The sequence below is a fragment of the Gigantopelta aegis genome, chromosome 10 (genome assembly GCF_016097555.1).
Source record: "Gigantopelta aegis isolate Gae_Host chromosome 10, Gae_host_genome, whole genome shotgun sequence".
Lineage (NCBI taxonomy): Eukaryota > Metazoa > Mollusca > Gastropoda > Neomphalida > Peltospiridae > Gigantopelta > Gigantopelta aegis.
The window spans coordinates 84,942,943-84,964,822 of record NC_054708.1 but is presented as its reverse complement, the minus strand read 5'-3'; the positions used below and the strand labels follow the sequence as shown (position 1 = coordinate 84,964,822).

Here is a 21,880-nt window from a genome sequence, read left to right as displayed (position 1 = left end):
ACAGGATTAATTGTCTGATTACTAACACTGATGAACCATTTGAATTATGGTGAATTTTGTTTACAAAAACAGGTAAATCACGATGACAGACAGAAGATGGAGACGAAACCCACACACCTGGCACTCGACTAATTACCACTGGTACCGACACTGATTAAACAAATGTAAGCTTCATTATTTTTTAAACACCTGTAAATCATGATGACAGACAGAAGACTGAAAGAAAGAAGAAACCCACACTTTAGCACTGGTTAATTTTAATTTATCAACTTTCTCAGGCAATTAATACATTACTCTATTGTGCAATTCCGCATTGTACTTTTTATATTTTTGTAAACCTCACTACTAAATGTGACTGATCTAAACTGTGTCATCTTCAGTTTTATGTTTTCTAAAAAAACATTTTTACAATCTGGAATTACACAATATTGAACTTATCATGAACATACATAATAAGTTCAACATTGTGTAATTCCAGATTACCAGAATGTAAGCCCACAGATGACAGATCAAATGTCAGAATTTAATGTGCTTATATAAATACCAATAGATAGAAATAGAAATGTTTTATTTAATGACGCACTCAACACATTTTATTTATGGTTATATGGTATCAGACATATGGTTATGTACCACACAGATATTGAGAGAGAAAACCTGCTGTCACCACTATATGGGCTACTCTTTTTCAATTAGCGGCAAGGGATCTTTTATATGCACCATCCCACAGACAGGGTAGTACATACCCAGACCTGTCAACCTTTAGTCAAGAGAAAGCAGGAGGTGTGTGTTGAAAAAGCAGGAGATTTTTTTAATTCACACAATTTAACCCAAAATCGCAAGATTTAAAAAACAAAAATATTACAATAAGTTATATGAATACTTTATAATGTCATATATACTTCTTAACCTTAGATCTTGGCATTAAAAAACAAAACAAATTATATATATATATATATATTTTTTTAAATATTATTATGATTTAATACATATTTAAAAAAAAAAAATTAATTAGTACATTTACGGTATTACACTTACAGCCTACAGGTTGCGTTACATTATCATTTGTGGTTCGTGTACCTAAGTACCAAAGACAAATTTATATAAATCTTATAAATTAATATTCAGTTTTTACTATAATGAGGAACGGTGGCTTGGTACTTATTTAAAATCATAATATAATGATGCAATAAACATTGTATTTTCATTAATCATAAGTAAAACCTCATTACGGACATCGTGTGAAATATACTGGAATTATACCCATTTCCGTGAGTAACTTTATGTCAATGTCAAACACAACATTTTTTAATTGTACAAAAATAATTTCTTGAAGTGTACCCTTATAACCAACATTTTACTGCACAAACATACAAAATTAACTGACATAAGTATGTTTATACAGCTAATTGGTCTTTTCGTTGTCTTGCTGTGACATGTGATTTTAACATGCATCGTGTGTATCGCTGTCAACTCGGAGTCTGGCAGTTCAGATTCGTCATAGACTATGACTATGACCTAGCTGCATTATGTAATCCAGTGGGAAGACATTTTACAATTCAGAGGTGTTATTAGAACTAAATTGGATAGTTTTTTTTTTTTTTATATGGCAACACTGAATGTCAATACACAGCCTGTTGAATTAGCGGCAACACGCTTCGTAGCCATTATGATGACAACAAACATTATAATAACACGTCATTTTATAAACTCCATGTGCTTTTTTAACAATATAAATAGGTTATCCCACAATTCTCACTTCGGCAAAGGTTAAACAGTCGGGACAATTCGGCCTGTTACATTCTCAGAAGCCGAAAGTAGTCGACATTTTCTGAATGAGAAAAAAAGGCAGAGTTACTTCCCTTCTGTTATTTTGACAAAAGATGATCGATTTTTTTTTATGCTTACAAAAATGTCATTTAACAGGAGAAACTGTCTCCCACACAGGGGCAAAGGAGATTTGATCAAATACCGGGAGACTCCCGCGGAATCTGGGAGGGTTGACAGGTCTGCATACCACAGCCTTTGATACACCAGTCGTGGTGCACTGGCTAGAACGAGAAATAGCCCAATGGGCCCACCGATGGGGATCGACCCCAGACCGACCGTGCATCGAGCGAATGTTTTACCACTGGGCTGCCTCCCGCCCCTATATAAATAAATACCAAAGTGATGTTCAAACATCACTGGGGACATGTATTACAACTTATCCACAAAAGTACCAAAGTGAAAAAGGGTGACGGGGAATGATTAAGGCACGTGAAATAGTCATGGGACTAAACAATTAAAGAGGCCTACCGACCTAAAGAGCTCGCTAATTAATTGTCAATTTTGTCAGTAGTACAAAATTAATAAATGTTTAAAAATATTTTTTTTTAATAATATCTCCATTAGTTTATGAATACTGCTCCAAAGAATCATAATTATTGAGTTATTAATATTCAGCTACTGGATGTCAAACATTTGGTAATTAGAATCATAGTTACTGAGTTATTAATATTCGGCTACTGGATGTCAAACATTTGGTAATTTGAATCATAGTTACTGAGTTATTAATATTCGGCTACTGGATGTCAAACATTTGGTAATTAGAATCATAGTTACTGAGTTATTAATATTAGGCTACTGGATGTCAAACATTTGGTAATTAGAATCATAGTTACTGAGTTATTAATATTCGCCTACTGGATGTCAAACATTTGGTAATTAGAATCATAGTTACTGAGTTATTAATATTCAGCTACTGGATGTCAAACATTTGGTAATTTTTGACACAAAGTCTTAGAGAAAACCTGCCAGATATTTTCATTACCAGCAAGTGATCTTTCATATGTACTGTCCTATATACAGGGCAGCACATACCATGGCTTTTGATATACCAGACCTGAGGTGCATGAGTAACAGATCAAATGTGCATTGGTTTTTACCGTATCCTAACTAGTGCCCTACGACTGTCAGAATTATCAACATTCAACAGCTGATGATTAATAAATCAATGTGCTCTAGTGGTGTCCTTCAACCAACCACACTTAACCAGTTACACAATTAAAGCCCCTGAACCATCCAGCCAAGAGAAGTAGTGATAGTATTGCACACTTGTTGAACTTGCCCTAGACACCGTACCGCTAACCCCCTAACCCCACATCCCACCTGTCTATCACTTGTTACAACTGCACAGCAAACACCTGAATCAGTTCAACCGCTGCCCTATCTGTGAGACTGGTTTTATTAGTCTCCAGCAGACTTATCAGACCGGTGCACTAGACTTGGAACACGTTCAGAGAACCAGTCGACTCACAAAGGGCAGCATGTGTGAGGAACCGTCATCTCTGAACAGTTGGTCTGTGAGAGATGGAGAGATGCCAACAGATGGAGACATGAACAGATGGATAAACTTCAGAGTGGATTCAGAGTCAGATCCATCAGAACCATACAGCAAGTTCTGATAACATTATCACAGGGTTCCTACAGCAAGCACAAACACCATTCTGCAAATTGTGCTACTCTTGCATTTTTTGGCAAAATGAAAATGTCCTGAAACATAATCATCATTTGTATAATTACAACCACATCCTAAGAAGCAGACTAAATCTAAAGCTAGACAGAAAACATTTGTTCACACAGCTATCTGTATGTATTTCCAGTCTTGTCTGTGTGTCCAGTCTGTCTGTCTGTCCAGTCAGAAATAAATAAAATAATAAGCATGAATGGATGTCTAAATATTTCAATAAAATGATTTTGTAAATTTTATCATTAAAAACATACAACTTTCTAAACAATTGTCTGTCCATCTGTCTAATCCAAAAATCTGTAGCAGTAATCTAACATTTACAGATGTAAATTTCAGGGACAGGTCCAACTTGTACATGAGAAGTGTTGTGTGGTGTCCTGTTTCCATAACATCCATATTGTACAAGGTGAGAGAAGGTGAAAGTGCCAGCAGTTCAACGTCTCCTCTCGTAATCTACGCTCACGTCAAACAATTGATTTCTTATGAGATCACACAGCTGAATCAAATCTCTTCTGTATTGAGAGTGTCATCATCCCTAGACCGGTCATTAGCCTCGCTCTACACACATCCACTCTAAACTGGTGCACACTTCAACCATTTATACACGTGGACATCAATCTTTAGAAGACTGTGGACACTTTGATATCAATTGAACAGAGTAATGACACTTTTACAAGACAGTGCACACACACTTTGACAACAACTGAACATAGTAGTGCCACCTTTCTACACCCATACAACACTGTATACTTTGACATCAATTGAACAGAGTAATGACACTTTTACAAGACAGTGCACATACACTTTGACAACAACTGAACATAGTAGTGCCACCTTTCTACACCCATACAACACTGTATACTTTGACATCAATTGAACAGAGTAATGACACTTTTACAAGACAGTGCACATACACTTTGACAACAACTGAACATAGCAGTGCCACCTTTCTACACCCATACAACACTGTATACTTTGACATCCCAATGGGCGCACCGATGGGGATTGATTCCACACCAACCGCACATTGAGCGAGTGCCTTACCACTGGGCTACGTCCCGACCCCATCAGCTTCTGTATATGAAACATTTAGAAAATTCTGACACGTGTATCTTTAAAGGAAACCCGCTACATTTCTCTGTTAGCAGCGAGAGATCTCATGCATTTTTACACACAGGACAGTACATAGTATGGCCTTTGATATCCCAGTTGTAGAGCATGAGTTTGGATGCTCATGAAAATGAGCTAGTCCACCAGTGGGTTTCGATCCTACAATAGAAGACCCTCTTGGCAAGCATTAACATGTTCATTTTGTTTCAAAGTAGAATGTAGCTTATTCAAAATAGGCAGCTATGTTAATGTTCGTAAACAATGTAATTAAACAGTAATGAGGATTAGACACCAAATGGCCACGGTTTAAAATGTTATGATGCAAACGTTCCTCTACTACCCTGTACTTATCTCTCTCTGTACAGAAACTGTTGTGCAGCAGTACTCAACCCATTTGCTCTACACTGAATTAAATCCTATTCCAATAAATTTCTCATGATTGATTTTTAGCATGCATTCGAACATTAATGCTTCTTGTGCCAATATTAGGATATCAAAGAGAAGACTAAAAATAGAACGGTTCAATAATGTCCTCCAAACCATCTCGGTGTTATTGATTTCTAATATCAAAGACGTTTTCACCTAATACTGCTAAAAACACAAACCAATGTGTTAAAAACACCTCAGCACATTATTTAAACAGCCGATGTATTTTTGGTTTTTTAAGTATCAGTTACTAATGACAGATGTGAAAACAACATCTCAGCACATTGTTTAATTGTTTAATGTATTTTGGTGTTTCTAAATATCAGTTACTGTACATATAACGAGAGATGTGAAAAGAAACCAACTGCCACCACAGTATATGGGGGGGGGGGGGGGGGGGGGCTATAATGGGGGCAGGACAACTCCATGGTAAAGCGCTTGCCGTATGTGTGATCAATCCAGGATCAATCCCCATCAGTGAGCCGGTTGTCAAATGAATGAACAGGTTTCCATGTGTGCACTGACATGCTGTTTAATGTTTTCAACTTTAGGTCCTACAAAATATTTGGCTTGGGTCCAAGACTTTCATGGATATAAACTGGCAAAGAAATGTATGCTTTCATTTAAGGTCCAAAGTGTAATATATTTTTTATTTTACAAAATTATGAAATGCATGTGAATGTGAATGCGAGTGCGAGTGCAAGTGCGAGTGCAAGTGCGAGTGAGTGCCTGTGTGCCTGTGTGTGCCTGTGTGCGTGTCTGTGTGTATGTGTGTGTGTGTACATTTGTCTGATGACCAGGTCATCACCCGTGTCTATCCATGACAACACTTTGGCCTGTATTTAGCCTTTATGTTCACTAGACACGTCGCTCTTCAAAAATGAATCACATGACTTTCCCCATGGGGACAAGACTCTCTACCATTAAACACCTCTTCGACCATCATGTGTTCATGGTTGCCTGCATTTCTTCACACCCATGTCTCACTGTGTTACGCTCCGTTACGTTGAAGTGGCTTTCACAGTACGTAACAGCACCAGTCTACAAACATGAGTGGTCGGTTTAGGATTGATCCCCGTTAGTTGGCCCATTGGACTATTTCTTGTTCCAGCCAGTGCACCACAATTGGTATGACAAATGAAAAAATGTAACAGTTTCTTCTTTGAAATATGTAAAAATTACCAAATGTTTGACATCCAACAGCCGATCATTAACAGTTTTTAGTTATGACATCACTAGAACTAATGATTAATCAATCATTTTGCTCTAGTGGTGTTGTTAAACAAACCAAACTTTAACTATTAGTCGTGAGACTCTAAACATTTTCTAAGCACAGGACTGTTATTTTCAGCATAATAGTTTATTCAGCAAAAATAGTGTCAACGAGTATAATACTTAATTAAGACATAAAAGTATTACAAATTTATACCACTAAGAATACTTTAACTGTTACAACCGTTACTAAAATAGAAATCTCTTCTGCAAAGTCATTAAAGGATTTTACTATTCTCATTACCTGTCATACAAAAAATCCCATTTATCAACGGAGGATAAGCGACTCTGTCCTTGGCAGTACCACAGAACCTACTGCCCGACAAAGTACTATCTCAGTTATAACGGTTGTACAACTAGCACAGCCATCCCAACAAATTAGCTACACATCACTTTTATTATCACAGGAAAAATCATTCTTTTCAAATGTATATTGAGGTTCATTGACAAAGCGCAGATTATGGGATTGCCAACATTACAATTTGTTACAGCAGAGAGCTAACTATGGGAAAGTCTAATTGTCTGATGATCTAAATATACTGTACAGTTCTCTCAATAGAGAATTAAAAAGGAAACTATTGTATTCACGGACAGAGCAGAACCAGAAATAGAGAGTAGGACAATTCTACAGATATAGATAGTGATGACGTCATGGTCTGCTGTTGTTCACTGGCAGGAGTGTCATCGTCACTACACGTGATGTACTCGTTGAGACTAAGAGCTATTTTTACCGCACATTCAAATTGACTGATGAGAACATTAATTAATTATCAAACTGATGCTATCACATGTTGTACACGGAGGCAGGAAAACAAACAGATTGACACAGAGATGGAGGAGGAGAATGCATGATAGAGAAAAAGTCAAAGTGAAAAATTTAAATAAAAAATAAAGATAATTATAAGTGAAAAAAAACAACAACAAAAACATACAGAAAGTGATTAAATATGAGCACACTGAGACCTGGCTGGATCTTGTTACAGACATAGAATTATTAGAAAGATACAAATAGACAACTAAATTAAATATTGAACAAAAAAAGAAAGAAATGGAAAACAAGTCTTTGTTTTAAAAAAAAACCCCCAAAACCAGCATACTGTTTAATCATTAGGTATCTGGAAGTAACCTTTGATTTAAAAAATTAAAGTTTGTATTGTTTAATGACACCACTAGAGCACATTGATTTATTAATCATCGGCTATTGGAACGAAACTCACTACATTATTTCATCAGAAGCAAGGAATCTTTTATATGCAGCACCACCATCCCACAAACAGAACAGCATATACCATGGTATTTGGCATACCAATCGTCGTGCACTGGCTGGTATAAATTCTATCAATACATGTACTAAGAGATCATACAGAAACAACTGAAGCAAACGAAGATCAAGCTTTATTGCCGATATGGTTAAAAATGTCTTGGTTCGTATCAAAGTTTACATCCCACTACAATGCCAATTGGATGTAACTCTTCGATGTCACATGATGACATCATTGATTGGCACACTACAACCGTACCGGAATGTGAACCAAATGAGTTGAGTAATATAAATTAAGATCGATTATGGGTAATAAATAGGATATTAAACTCGCTATCATTTCGTATCATGTTTATGTCACTTGTGAAATAATTTTCATTGTCACATGCTAAAAGCTCATGACAATTGAAAATTATTTCACTCGGGACATAAACATGATATGAAATGGAAGCTCGTTTAATATCCTATAAATATCCAATATTTTGTTGGGTACACATAAAATGTATATATATTTTCATACAATATTGTGTTTGGTACAAATTAAATGTATATATTTTCAGGCAATATTCTTGTGAGCTATTTAACAGATCAACAGTCCGTGGAAGTAATCCTCACAAGTTAAGTTTGTTTTGCTTAACGACACCACTAGAGCACATTGATTAATTAATCATCGGCTACTGGATGTCAAACATTTGGTAATTCTGACCTGTAGTCAGAGGAAACCCGCTACATTTTTTCTAATGCAGAAATGGATCTTTTATACAAGACAGACAGGAAAGCACATACCACAGCAATTGACCAGTTGTGGTGCACTGGTTAGAATGAGAAAAAAAACAATCAGTTGTATGGATCCACTGAGGTGGTTTGATCCTGCGATGTAATCACCTGAAGTGAGCACTCAACCGACCGAGCTAATGAGAACAAAGAACTAAGAAATAACCTCATAATAAGGATGCACCGGACCGGGTATTAGCATCAAGATATACATGCTAACTATCTCAGATACAAATGAAACGGAGACCAATTAACTCATTAAATGTTGGAAGCATTTCCAAATGACCACTGACAAAGGAGTGGTAAAATGGTGGCCATATGTGTGTGGTTTTATAGGTCATGCCCGTCGTAATTTGGGCCAAATTGAAAGGTCAGTAGTTACGCTGGTTCCACAGTGCTTGGTTGCAGGGGTTTGGGAAATGGAACACGGTTAATTAAAATGAGCTAATCGATGGTGTGCACGTGCCATGACATTGTTAGTGACAAAGCGAGCAGTGTGTGGAGAAGACAAAAATACTCAGAAATATTATCAGCGTCTGACGTTGGGCGGCAAGTGAACAGTACGGTCACTGACATAGCGGAGTAATTAAACCGCTGCCACATATTACACTTTCAATCAGCAGCCATTACAGATACCATTACATATGAGAAGATTGGAGGAGGTCAATAAACTGTGGATGAACAAGCAATTTTTCTCCTGCTCCCCGCCCTCCACTTACACCACTCATATTTTTGAAATACTTTTTTATTGAAAGCACAGGCGTAGGAAGCAGGGGGCAAGGAGGGCACATGCCCCTCCACTTTTGAGATATTTTGTATTATATTTGCTTTATAATAGTGTAAACATGTGTAAATATAAAAGTGTGCCCCCCACTTTTTGGCACCTTCCTACGCCACTAGAATGGTTTCTTAAGTGTGGCTCACTGGTAGAGCAGTCAACTGAGTTCAGATAGGGTCTTATGATCAATTCCCTCCTTCCCCTTGGTAGATACATTCCCTCCTCCATTCCAACCAGTGCCCCCATGACTGGTACATCAAAGACTATGGTATGTACCGACCTGTCTATGGAAGTGATATTTAAAACAAAACCCCCAAAACAAGTTGAGATGGGTCTATGATCAATTGACTGCCCCTTGGTAGATATGTTCTCTTTTCTGTTCCAACCAGTGTCCATCACTGGTACATCAAAGGTTATGGTATGTACCGACCTGTCTATGGACAAGCGGTATTTAAAACAACCCCCCCTCCCCCCAAACAAGTTGAGATGGGTCTATGATCAATTGACTGCCCCTTGGTAGATATGTTCCCTCCCCTGTTCCAACTGACACTTCATACAGCTGATGTGAAAAGAAACCTGCAGATTTTCATAGGCTACTTCTAGCACATTCATTCATTTCATTTCAACTTATTTTCGTGCCTACTGAGGTTCAAGCATGCTGTCGTGGACACACCTCAGCTATCTAGACTGTCTATCCAACAGGTAAGTCTGTGTAAAGGTTGTACCAGCCTGAGATCTTTAACACAGCACTTCTCACGACAGGTCAACACATACCATGGTATTTGATACACTGGTCATGGCAGAGGCTGGTTCTAGCGAATGGCACAAAGGGATCTTTAATACAGCACTTCTAACAACAGGTCAACACATACCATGGTATTTGATACACCAGTCATGGCGAACTGACTGAAGCAGATGTAGACAAGTCCAGTGACACAACCCTCACACCTCCAGCGATAATCTAAACACAACTTAAACTCAATAAAATATAAAGTGTGTTTTGTTTAACGACACGACTAGAAGTCATTGATTAATCAATCATCGACTACTGGATGTAAAATATTTGGTCATTTTTATACGTAGTCTTCAAAAATGAAAATGAAAAGTTAATTGATTTTATTTGTATTTAAATTTGAAGCTTTATTTGCTGGCTGGCTATCTACATGGTGGTTTATTTGGGGGAAATTCCCAGTGCAAGGCCACTACAAAAGCCAAATCTCTGTAAAAACTGGGTAAATCGCCATCAAAGTCAAACTTGATCTGTAACAATGCATGATAAAGCTAGACACAAAATTTCAAGTCAATATCTTGAGGTGGTCCAAAAACAAAAATCATGTTGGAGTAGGGGGAGGGGGAATCTTCTCCTAGGCCAAGTTTAAGGGTCATTACTCAAAATGAAAGTCAAAGTTGATCTGTAACAGTGAAACAACAGATATACGGATAGACAGAAGGATGGTGATGAAACCTGTATTCTCCTGCGTTTGGACCGGCAGGGGACTAATAATCTGTACTTATCTGCTTGGGTTTTATTTAATGACACCACTAGAGCACATTGATTTATTAATCATCAGCTATTGAATGTCAAACATTTGGTAATTTTGACATAGTCTTAAAGAGGAAACCCGCAACATTTTTCTATTGGTAGTAAGGGATCGTTTATATGCCCCATCCCACAAACAGGACAGCACATACCACAGCCTGGCTGGAATGAGAAATAGCCCAATGGGCCCACCGAAGGTGATCGATCCCAAACCGACTGCGCATCAAGTGAGCGCTTTACCGCTGGGCTACATCTCACCCCTAAAAATACAAGTCAACACATAAACATTATTACATATACCATGAGAACTCGTTATTTTACATGACATTATTACATATACCATGAGAACTCGTTATTTTACATGACATTATTACATATACCATGAGAACTCGTTATTTTACATAAACATTATTACATATACCATGAGAACTCTTTATTTTACATGACATTATTACATATACCATGAGAACTCGTTATTTTACATGACATTATTACATATACCATGAGAACTCGTTATTTTACATAAACATTATTACATATACCATGAGAACTCGTTATTTTACATAAACATTATTACATATACCATGAGAACTCGTTATTTTACATAAACATTATTACATATACCATGAGAACTCGTTATTTTACATGACATTATTACATATACCATGAGAACTCGTTATTTTACATGACATTATTACATATACCATGAGAACTCGTTATTTTACATGACATTATTACATATACCATGAGAACTCGTTATTTTACATAAACATTATTACATATACCATGAGAACTCGTTATTTTACATAAACATTATTACATATACCATGAGAACTCGTTATTTTACAAGACATTATTACATATACCATGAGAACTCGTTATTTTACATGACATTATTACATATACCATGAGAACTCGTTATTAACTCGTTATTTTACATAAACATTATTACATATACCATGAGAACTTGTTATTTTACATGACATTATTACATATTCCATGAGAACTCGTTATTTTACATGACATTATTACATATACCATGAGAATTCGTTATTTTACATGACATTATTACATATACCATGAGAACTCGTTATTTTACATAAACATGATATATACCATGAGAACTCTTTATTTTACATAACATTATTACATATACCATGAGAACTCTTTATTTTACATAACATTATTACATATACCATGAGAACTCTTTATTTTACATAACATTATTACATATACCATGAGAACTCTTTTATTTTATATAACATTATTACATATACAGGGGTAGAATTAAAAAATTCAGGGCAAGGCCATTTTGGCTTTGGGTTTGAGGAAATTTTTCGGGCACCAAGGCCAGTGGGCAGGGCACCAAGGGCAACATTTCTTTAAAGGGTAGGGCACCAAGGCCACTTTCTGTAATGTTTTTACTGATGCGAGTGAGGGATGAGGTTCCCTGCGCAGAACAGTCTTTATAGAGCAACTGCGCAGTTACTTCTCGGCGACGACGTGGTTCTCGGATCTGTGGCTTGTAAACAATAACAATATGGCTGCGCCCATCGAAATTGCGTGTCTGAGAGTCGGCATTAATTTCTTTGGATTTCTGTTCTTATGGACGAATACACGGCAAGTGACAAATGCTGCAAAGTTCAATTGGTACCAGGCATGAGAAGGGCACTAGGGCATACAAGGAAGGCAACCACGGCTACTTATGGCCGTGGACACAGTGCAATTTATGGGGGCACTGCGTCCAGTAACAAGGGCACCAACGGCAATAGCCGTAGTGTCGTGGGCCAAAATCGATCCCTGCATATACCATGAGAACTCTTTATTTTACATAACATTATTACATATACCATGAGAACTCTTTATTTTATTTAACATTATTTTAACATGCCCTTTAAAAAGACATTAAAAATATGTGTCACTGACTCACTGTACCAAGAAACTCGGACACCATCTATAATTATACATTACAATTGCTGACCAACACTACATGGACTGGTGATACCAGCCGTACAGTGATCGAGAACCACTGACACACTAGAAGTCTGGGAGCATACCCTGAGAGGAGAGCGCCACTGGCCTAGAACTACCACCCGTCAATCACTCTCCACTGAAGGCTGGACTGCCTGGACCGGTGCAATCAGTACTGTCATCACCAAACAAAGAGTCACCAGGTGGTCTGGACAGTCACCACTGGTCAAACAATAACTTTATGATGATACAGTAATACAGGACTGTCATAATCTTCATCTTAATGGTTCAATATTAGCTTAGTTCATGAACAGCTTGATTTTATACATTGTACTTCTTGTTCATGAATAGTATCATTTAATACTTTTTTACATGTCAAAAACTGCATGATTTAAAACAATCCTCGGTTGCAGAACCACAAGATTTAATACAATGCTTAGTTCCTGAACTACGTGGTTTAACAATATTTAGTTCCAGAACTGAATGCTTTAATACAATGCTTAGTTCCTGAACTACGTGTTTTAACAATATTTAGCTCTGAACTGAATGATTTAATACAATGCTTACTTCCTGAACTACGTGGTTTAACAATATTTAGTTCCAGAACTGAATGCTTTAATACAATGCTTAGTTCCTGAACTACGTGGTTTAACAATATTTAGTTCTGAACTGAATGCTTTAATACAATGCTTAGTTCCTGAACTACGTGTTTTAACAATATTTAGTTCTGAACTGAATGATTTAATACAATGCTTACTTCCTGAACTACGTGGTTTAACAATATTTGCCCTTAACGTAGTACTAAACCAAATAACATCCTGCCACTGGTGATAAATTTCAGTGTTTGTTGTGATAAAATGTGGGTTCATCTGGTCAGTAAATTTCTGTAATTTAATTTAAACTAGTGTCAGTGTGCCAACTACCATATGTGGGGTTCTACTAAAATAGCATCACAATTTTTGTGTGGAACTACAGTATTCATAGATGCTACCCGTCATCTCTGAAATGAGCAGCTTGACCTCAATTGATTCTGGTTCACTTTAAGGGTGAAGACTGGTAGTATTTATATCCGTGGTGTTTGTGTCCATTGATACATGGCAATTAGGAGGTTGTATTCAGCCTTAAACCAATAAGTGATCAGTCCCAAATAAACATTTTGCTTCGGACACCAGGTTCAATTCCCTTCTGTGACTTAATTTTCCTCTAAATGCAATATACTTAATAACATTATCAACTATATATTTCCCCATCACTTTCTTCTGAGAAACTGAATGAAAAACAATTCTGATAATTACAAAGAAAACACATTGACTTCTAAATACAGATGAATCAGTTTCTTTTGTTCTTTCCATGCTCTGGGTTTTCCCCATAACTAGTCTCATTTTCCGCATTTTATTTAAGTATAACATTTAGCTGTTTTTTTCTGTGATGTCACCCAGTGAGAATCACGGAAATCATGTTAGAGGCAAACGTTAGTAATTATATAGAAGATATTTTGAGAAGGAAGTCTTCTGTGGTTCCTCACCAGGGAAAGACGATCCTGAATAATGACTCATTACCATGCTCACTATAGACTATAGCCAGTCTCGCAAACACCAGACTATTAAAAGCGTAATTACAGTTTAGAACAAGACACCAGCCATTGACTACCGTTGGTGCAGTAAGTGGGTCATTCAGGTTGGTAAACCAGTCACCATGGTAACGGTTGGTGCAGTAGGTGGGTCTTTCAGATTGGTAAACCAATCACAATGGTAACGGTTGGTGCAGTAAGTGGGTCATTCAGGTTGGTAAACCAATCACAATGGTAACGGTTGGTGCAGTAAGTGGGTCATTCAGGTTGGTAAACCAGTCACCATGGTAACAGTTGGTGCAGTAAGTGGGTCATTCAGGTTGGTAAACCAGTCACCATGGTAACGGTTGGTGCAGTAGGTGGGTCTTTCAGATTGGTAAACCAATTACAATGGTAACGGTTGGTGCAGTAAGTGGGTCATTCAGGTTGGTAAACCAATCACAATGGTAACAGTTGGTGCAGTAAGTGGGTCATTCAGGTTGGTAAACCAATCACAATGGTAACAGTTGGTGCAGTAAGTGGGTCATTCAGGTTGGTAAACCAATCACAGTGGTAACAGTTGGTGCAGTAAGTGGGTCATTCAGGTTGGTAAACCAATCACAATGGTAACAGTTGGTGCAGTAAGTGGGTCATTCAGGTTGGTAAACCAGTCACCATGGTAACGGTTGGTGCAGTAAGTGGGTCATTCAGGTTGGTAAACCAGTCACCATGGTAACGGTTGGTGCAGTAAGTGGGTCATTCAGGTTGGTAAACCAGTCACCATGGTAACGGTTGGTGCAGTAGGTGGATCTTTCAGGTTGGTAAACCAATCACAATGGTAACGGTTGGTGCAGTAAGTGGGTCATTCAGGTTGGTAAACCAATCACAATGGTAACGGTTGAACCATGCATGCTATATATGGACTCGGTTGGTGCAGTAAAGGGGTCTTTCAGGTTGATAAACCAACCACCATGATGATGGTTGAACCATGCATGCTATGTAGTATACACTCACAATTAATGAAGATTCATTAAATATTTTGGGCAATTGAAAAGAATGTCCCTACTCTTTGAAACTGAATAACGGAGAAAGTGTGCAATACAGAACTGTAATTTTACATAAATCAGTTTATTATGTTTTGTTTTGATGGCAAAACTTTAATTTTAATACATGGCTTAATTTTTAAAATGTTCATGATACAAAATGTAACTTAAAAGCTTGTTTTAATATCAATGATAACCTCCTTAATATCTACTGTACATACTAAACAAGGTCAGTTGGCCCATGATTTTCTTTTCCCACAGCCGACAGTTCTTTTCACCAGAAGGAAGTACACATATTTAAATGTCTCTCCTACTATAAACTTACCCAATGTCACCGACAGCTGCACCCGGCCTCGGTGGCGTAGTAGTTAAGCCATCAGACTACAGGCCAGTAGGTACATGCAGGGTTCAAAGCCCGGTGCCGGCTCCCACCCAGAGCGAGTTCTCAAGGGCTCAATGGGTGGGTGTAAGGCCACTACACCCTATTCTCTCTCACTAACCACTAACCAACTAACAACTAACCCACTGTCCTGGACAGACAGACGGCCCAGATAGCTAAGGTGTGTGCCCAGAACAGCGTGCTTGAACCTTAATTGGATACAAGTATGAAAACAAGAATGAATGACAGTTGCATCCACAGATATCAATGCATGTTTAAAAAACATTCAAAATGTTTTATTGACCTAGAACTAGAAGTTTGTGATAAAATGTTTTATTGACCTAGAACTAGAAGTTTGTGATAAAATGTTTGTAAACTTGAAACTTCAACATTAAGTTAACATGACAGGTGATGCTGCCACCGCTGATACCTATATCTCATCTTTTTACTTCATAACAGAAATAAAAGGGGGCAGAGTTCACATCCCAGTAACGACTCGGTCTATCCCTCACTTTCTCTCTCTCTGTTTGGGATCGATCCCCGCCAGTGGGCCCATTGAGCTATTTCTCATTCCAGCTAATGCACCATGACTGGTATATCAAAGGCCATGGTATGTGCTATCCTGTCTGTTGGATGGTGCATATAAAAGATCCTTGCTACTAATGGAAAAATGTAGCCGGTTTCCTCTCTAAGACAATATATCAAAATTATCAAATGTTTGACATCCAATAGCTGATGATTAATAACTCAATGTGCTCTAGTGATGTTGTTAAAAAAAACCCCACTTTTAACTATCTCTTCCTCCGGGTCCCCCCTCTCTCCCCCTCCCCCTCCCCTCTCCTCTCTCTCTCCTCCTCTCTCTCTCTCTCCTCCTCCTCTCTCTCTCCTCCTCCTCCTCTCTCTCTCTCTCTCTCTCTCTCTCTCTCCTCTCTCTCTCTCTCTCTCTCTCTCTCCTCTCTCCTTCTCTCTCTCCTCTCTCTCTCTCTCTCTCTCTCTCTCTCTCTCTCTCTCTCTCTCTCTCTCTCTCTCTCTCTCTCTCTCTCTCTCTCTCTCTCTCTCTCTCTCTCTCTCTCCCCCCCTCTCTCTCCCCCTCCTCTCTCTCTCTCTCTCTCTCCTTCTCTCTCCCTCTCTCTCTCTCTCCCTCTCTCCCTCTCTCTCTCTCCTCTCTCTCCCCCTCTCTCTCTCCTTCTCTCTCCCCCTCTCTCTCTCCTTCTCTCCCTCTCCCTCTCCCTCTCTCTCTCTCTCTCTCTCCTCTCTCTCTCACACACACTCTCACTCTTGTCTGTCAATTTCTTTCTCTCTTACTGTCTGTCTGTCTGTCTTATAACTAACCATATATTATCTTCTGTCTTATATAGACAGCCTAGGGCAGCCGGCTTGAGGTTTAACTGAACATGAGCACAAACATAAATTAAAATCAATTCAGATTATTAGGTTACAGGACTGGTTACTAACTCAATCATTTGTGTTTCACTGCTAAAAAGTGAATAAGTTAACAATTGTAAAAATCTTATTTTTATTGTAGGTTCAAAAGTCTGCCAGATCAAACAAATACCCATGCCCATGCCCATGCTCACGCCCACGCCCATCCCATCCCATTTTCACCACTAGAAATACTGAACAAAGCTGTCTATCTAATAGTCCATTAATGTCCATATTTTACCAGTATTTCAAGTATGTTTTCCATTTCATTTATTACAATGAAGCAGACAATTAGTGATTAACATTAATGTATGAGCCATTTGCACATTGATAAGTGCAAATTTATCATCAACCATATTGGATCTGACTGAACACATAATGGCGTGTCTCGCCAGTAGGAAGACAATGATCGGTATTGTGATGCTCGCGTGCACGGCCAGAGACAGACATGTGTTAATTACTGTTAATTAATCTTCTTATGATGGAAATCGGCTGACGGTCATCTCCGGTTAGTGACAGGTCAATTAGCTATGATATCATCACATTTCTCTTGTTAATCAGTGTCATAATCTGTTCAACTATCCCCAACACAGCACTTACATAATAGCACTTCACCGACGGATTTTCATGTTTATGATGGATTTTTATGTTTATGATGGATTTTCATGTTTACGGTATATTCAAATATGTTCAAGCACGCTGTCCTTGGTACTCAATTTGGCTTATGTCCAAGACAATGATTCATGTTTGTGATATGGAACTTCATACAAATGTATCGATTCTAGTCTGTGAACCCATAGGGCTATTTCTCACTCCAGCCAGTACACCACAACTGGTGTATCAAAGGCCATGGTATGTGCTATCATGTCTGTGGGATGATGCATATCAAAGATCCCTTGCTACTAATGGAAAAATGTAGACTGTATATCATCCAATAGCCGATGATTAATAATAAATCCATGTGCTCTAGTGGTGTCATTAAACAAAGCAAACTAACCTTTTTATATGCAAATGTAGTGTATTAACCTTATACCTTACCACTCAGCCTTTAAAGTTCAAGTTTGTTTTGTTTAATGACACCACTAGAGCACATTGATTTGTTCACCATCGGCTACTGGATGTCAAACAATTGGTGTTAGCCAAAACCCACTACATTTTTCTATTAGTATCAAGGGATCTGTTATATGCACAATCCCAAAGACAGGATAGCACATACCATGACCATTGATATGCCAGTCGTGGTGCACTGGTTGGAACGAGAAATAAGGATCGACCCTAGACCAAATGACTGACAACCCATTAGTTGAACGCTTTACCACTGGGCTACACCACTCGGCCATTAAAACCCACTTTGGGTAGAAGCCAAAACAACAGAGTGAACCAATAAAGTACCAATAATATTTTACTTTATAGAGATTGCCCACGAGAATGTCTGGTGCAAGTTTTCAATCTATGAAGATGATGATAAACGTTTAAAAAATTCAAAGTAAAACTTCAATTTGTTAATGTTAAAATCTATTAATTTCTGAAGATTACTAAACATAAGCCTTGTACCAGTTTCAAAATGATCCCATCAGAACTCTACAAGAAGTTACATGCAGACCTAAAAACAAAGCTGACTGACAGCAAAAACACAGACACAACAAATGGGTATTGGAAAACACCCACTGTTAAGTACCACAGCAAAGCTAATAGACTATCCAAGATTATTTTGTCCTGTAAAAATTGCTGAGTGAGTGAGTGAGTTAGTACATTGTTCACCAGTGTTTTCTTCCAAAAACCCCAGCTGAAACTGACAAGAGTAATCATGTTTGATTGGCGACCTGATCCAGCACCTGCATCATATGATTCACAGCTAACTGGCTGTATGATATTAGTTATATTTATCAACATGTCTAAATCTGATTTCACCCACATTCAGTTCTTGAAATTCGGTCAGTTTTCTTATAACATTGTGTGACAAACTAATTTTGAGGGCTATTAATTAAGTCACTGTTTACCGGCCTCAGTGGCGTCGTGGCAGTCCATCGGTCTACAGGCTGGTAGGTACTGGGTTCGGATCCCAGTCGAGGCATGGGATTTTTAATCCAGATACCGACTCCAAACCCTGAGTGAGTGCTCCGCAAGGCTCAATGGGTAAACCACTTGCACCGACCAGTGATCCATAACTGGTTCAACAAAGGCCATGGTTTGTGCTATCCTGCCTGTGGGAAGCGCAAATAAAAGATCCCTTGCTGCCTGTCGAGAAAAGAGTAGCCTATGCGGCGACAGCAGGTTTCCTCTTCAAAACAGTGTCAAAATGACCATATGTTTGACGTCCAATAGCCGATGATAAGATAAAAAATCAATGTGCTCTAGTGGCGTCGTTAAATAAAACAAACTTTACTTTTTTTTAAGTCACTGTTCGTTTGTAGGTAGTACATGCGTAGGTCTCAGTTTTTCTACATGGTGTTCAGTACAGACTTCTCGATATCCCTTCTTTCAGAAATAATCAACAACCTGTAATGTGTAGAGCTCTTACCCGAGGTGTTTGTATCATTCAACTGAATCCCCTCGGTCGACCCATTCTCGGTTGGGATCCAGCATGAAAAATAGCTAATGTATTGTTTTGTTCTGTATTTCAAACATTCATTCAAGTAATAAACATTCCAAAAGCTCATTTTAAGCAGGTTTTTCATTACGAAGCATTGGAAGATACAATTGGGGTGGGGTTGGGGGGTGACAGGTGGTAGTTGTTGTGGGGTTGGGAAGCTGTATGTTAATTTTATTTTCAACTAGGGAGTCATACATACATTATCTTGCAGTGCTCTTCTGCACCCCCCACCCCATTAACTTCCAACACATATGTAAAACAGGCACATCTTACGAGTTAACAGACCTGTGTGGTACTTGTGCTAAATGCAACTCATTAGCCTAATTAGCTGGTGCCACATCCAGTACGAGAATGGATCAATAATGGTCTCTTCTCGGCCAGAAATAACCAACGTCCACGCAGCATCATGCATGCACTTTACAACTAATGGATGAAGACAAAGCCAGAACACTGCGAGAGACTAGGAGTTCGAGAGACTTCGAGAGACTAGGAGTTCGAGAGACTAGGAGTTCTTCCAGCCAAAAGATCAGCAAAACCTGGACACTGATAGTGACGTTTATTTTGTTTAACACCACCAGTAGAGTACATTGACTAATCAATAACTGGACTTTAAACATTTAGAAACTGCGACATGTTTTTAGTGGAAACCCTCTACATCAAGGCTTCTTTATTATGCTCTTTCCCACAGACATGATTGCATATAACACAGCCTTGCATTAATATACCAGTGGTGGGGCACTGGTTGGAACAGGAAAGTAACCCTTCAAGAGAATGGGTCCACTGATGGGATTCAATCCATCAAACCAGGCACCCCAGGTGACCTCTACACAATGATCTAGATCACGACACCAGGCTCCCCAGGTGACCTTTACACAATGATCTAGATCACGACACCAGGCTCCCCAGGTGACCTCTACACAATGATCTAGATCACGACACACCGATCTAGATCCCGACACCAGGCACCCCAGGTGACCTCTACACAATGATTTAGATCCCGACAGCAAGCTCCCCAGGTGACCTCTACACACCGATCTAGATCACGACACCAGGAACCCCAGGTGACCTCTACACACCGATCTAGATCACGACACCAGGAACCCCAGGTGACCTCTACACACCGATCTAGATCACGACACTAGGCACCCCAGGTGACCTCTACACCATGGTTCATACAGACCTGGTGAACAGAAATTCCAGTACTTTTCAAGTACTTTTCAAGTATATTTTTCAGTTTTTCAAGTAGTCTTTGGCACAATGTTACAAGCAGTTTAACACACACACATCACTAGTTAACTACAGCTGACCGTTTTTCAGCACACGACTGGTTACCTGTCTCGCTCATAAACCGGTTCAACTATTAGTAATGCACTGTTTCCAGTAGACAGCAGCCCAGTCTACTTTAATCTTCACACTGTGGTGCATATAGCAAGCGCAACAAGGACTTGTATGCCAGTCTATCTATATCGTCAGCAACACATATCACTTCCGGGTTTTGATTACGATAAATACCCGAGAAATACGTCAGCAAATCCTTATTATTTTTTCCAGATTTTAATCAGTAAGAGAGACATTCTGCTTGTAAAAAAAACCTCAAGTACATTTCGGAAATTTTCAAGTAGTTTTTAATGAAATTCCAGTACTTTTCCAGGACCTTTTCTGAATTTGCAAAATTCCAGTACTTTTCAAGTACTACGTCAAAATTCAAGGACTTTTCCAGGCCCGTGCGAACCCTGTACACACCGATCTAGATCACGACACCAGGCACCCCAGGTGACCTCTACACAATGATCTAGATCACGACACCAGGCACCCCAGGTGACCTCTACACACTGATCTAGATCCCGACACCAGGCACCCCAGGTGACCTCTACACAATGATCTAGATCCCGACAGCAAGCACTACATGAAGTTTCAACAATAAAGAAGAAAGAAAGAAAGAAATGTTTTATTTAACGATGCACTCAACACATTTTATTTACGGTTATATAGCGTCAGACATATGGTTAAGGACCACACAGATGTTGAGATAGGAAACCTGCTGTCGCCATTTCATGGGCTACTCTTTTTGATTAGCAACAAAGGATCTTTTATATGCACCATCCCACAGACAGGATAACACATACTATGGCCTTTGATATACCAGTCGTGGTGCACTTGCTGGAATGAGAAATAGCCCAATGGACCGATTCCAGACCAACCACAAATCAAGCGAGTGCTGTACAACTGAGCTATACCCAGCCCCCTCAAC

At 38.7% G+C, this 21,880-nt stretch overlaps 1 protein-coding gene across 1 annotated transcript in view; it reads right to left on the bottom strand.

The window, feature by feature from the left end:
• The window catches only part of LOC121383341, a 113,254-nt gene that overhangs the window by 26,313 nt on the left and 65,061 nt on the right, over positions 1–21,880 (bottom strand). The gene's annotated exons all lie outside the window — the stretch shown is intronic.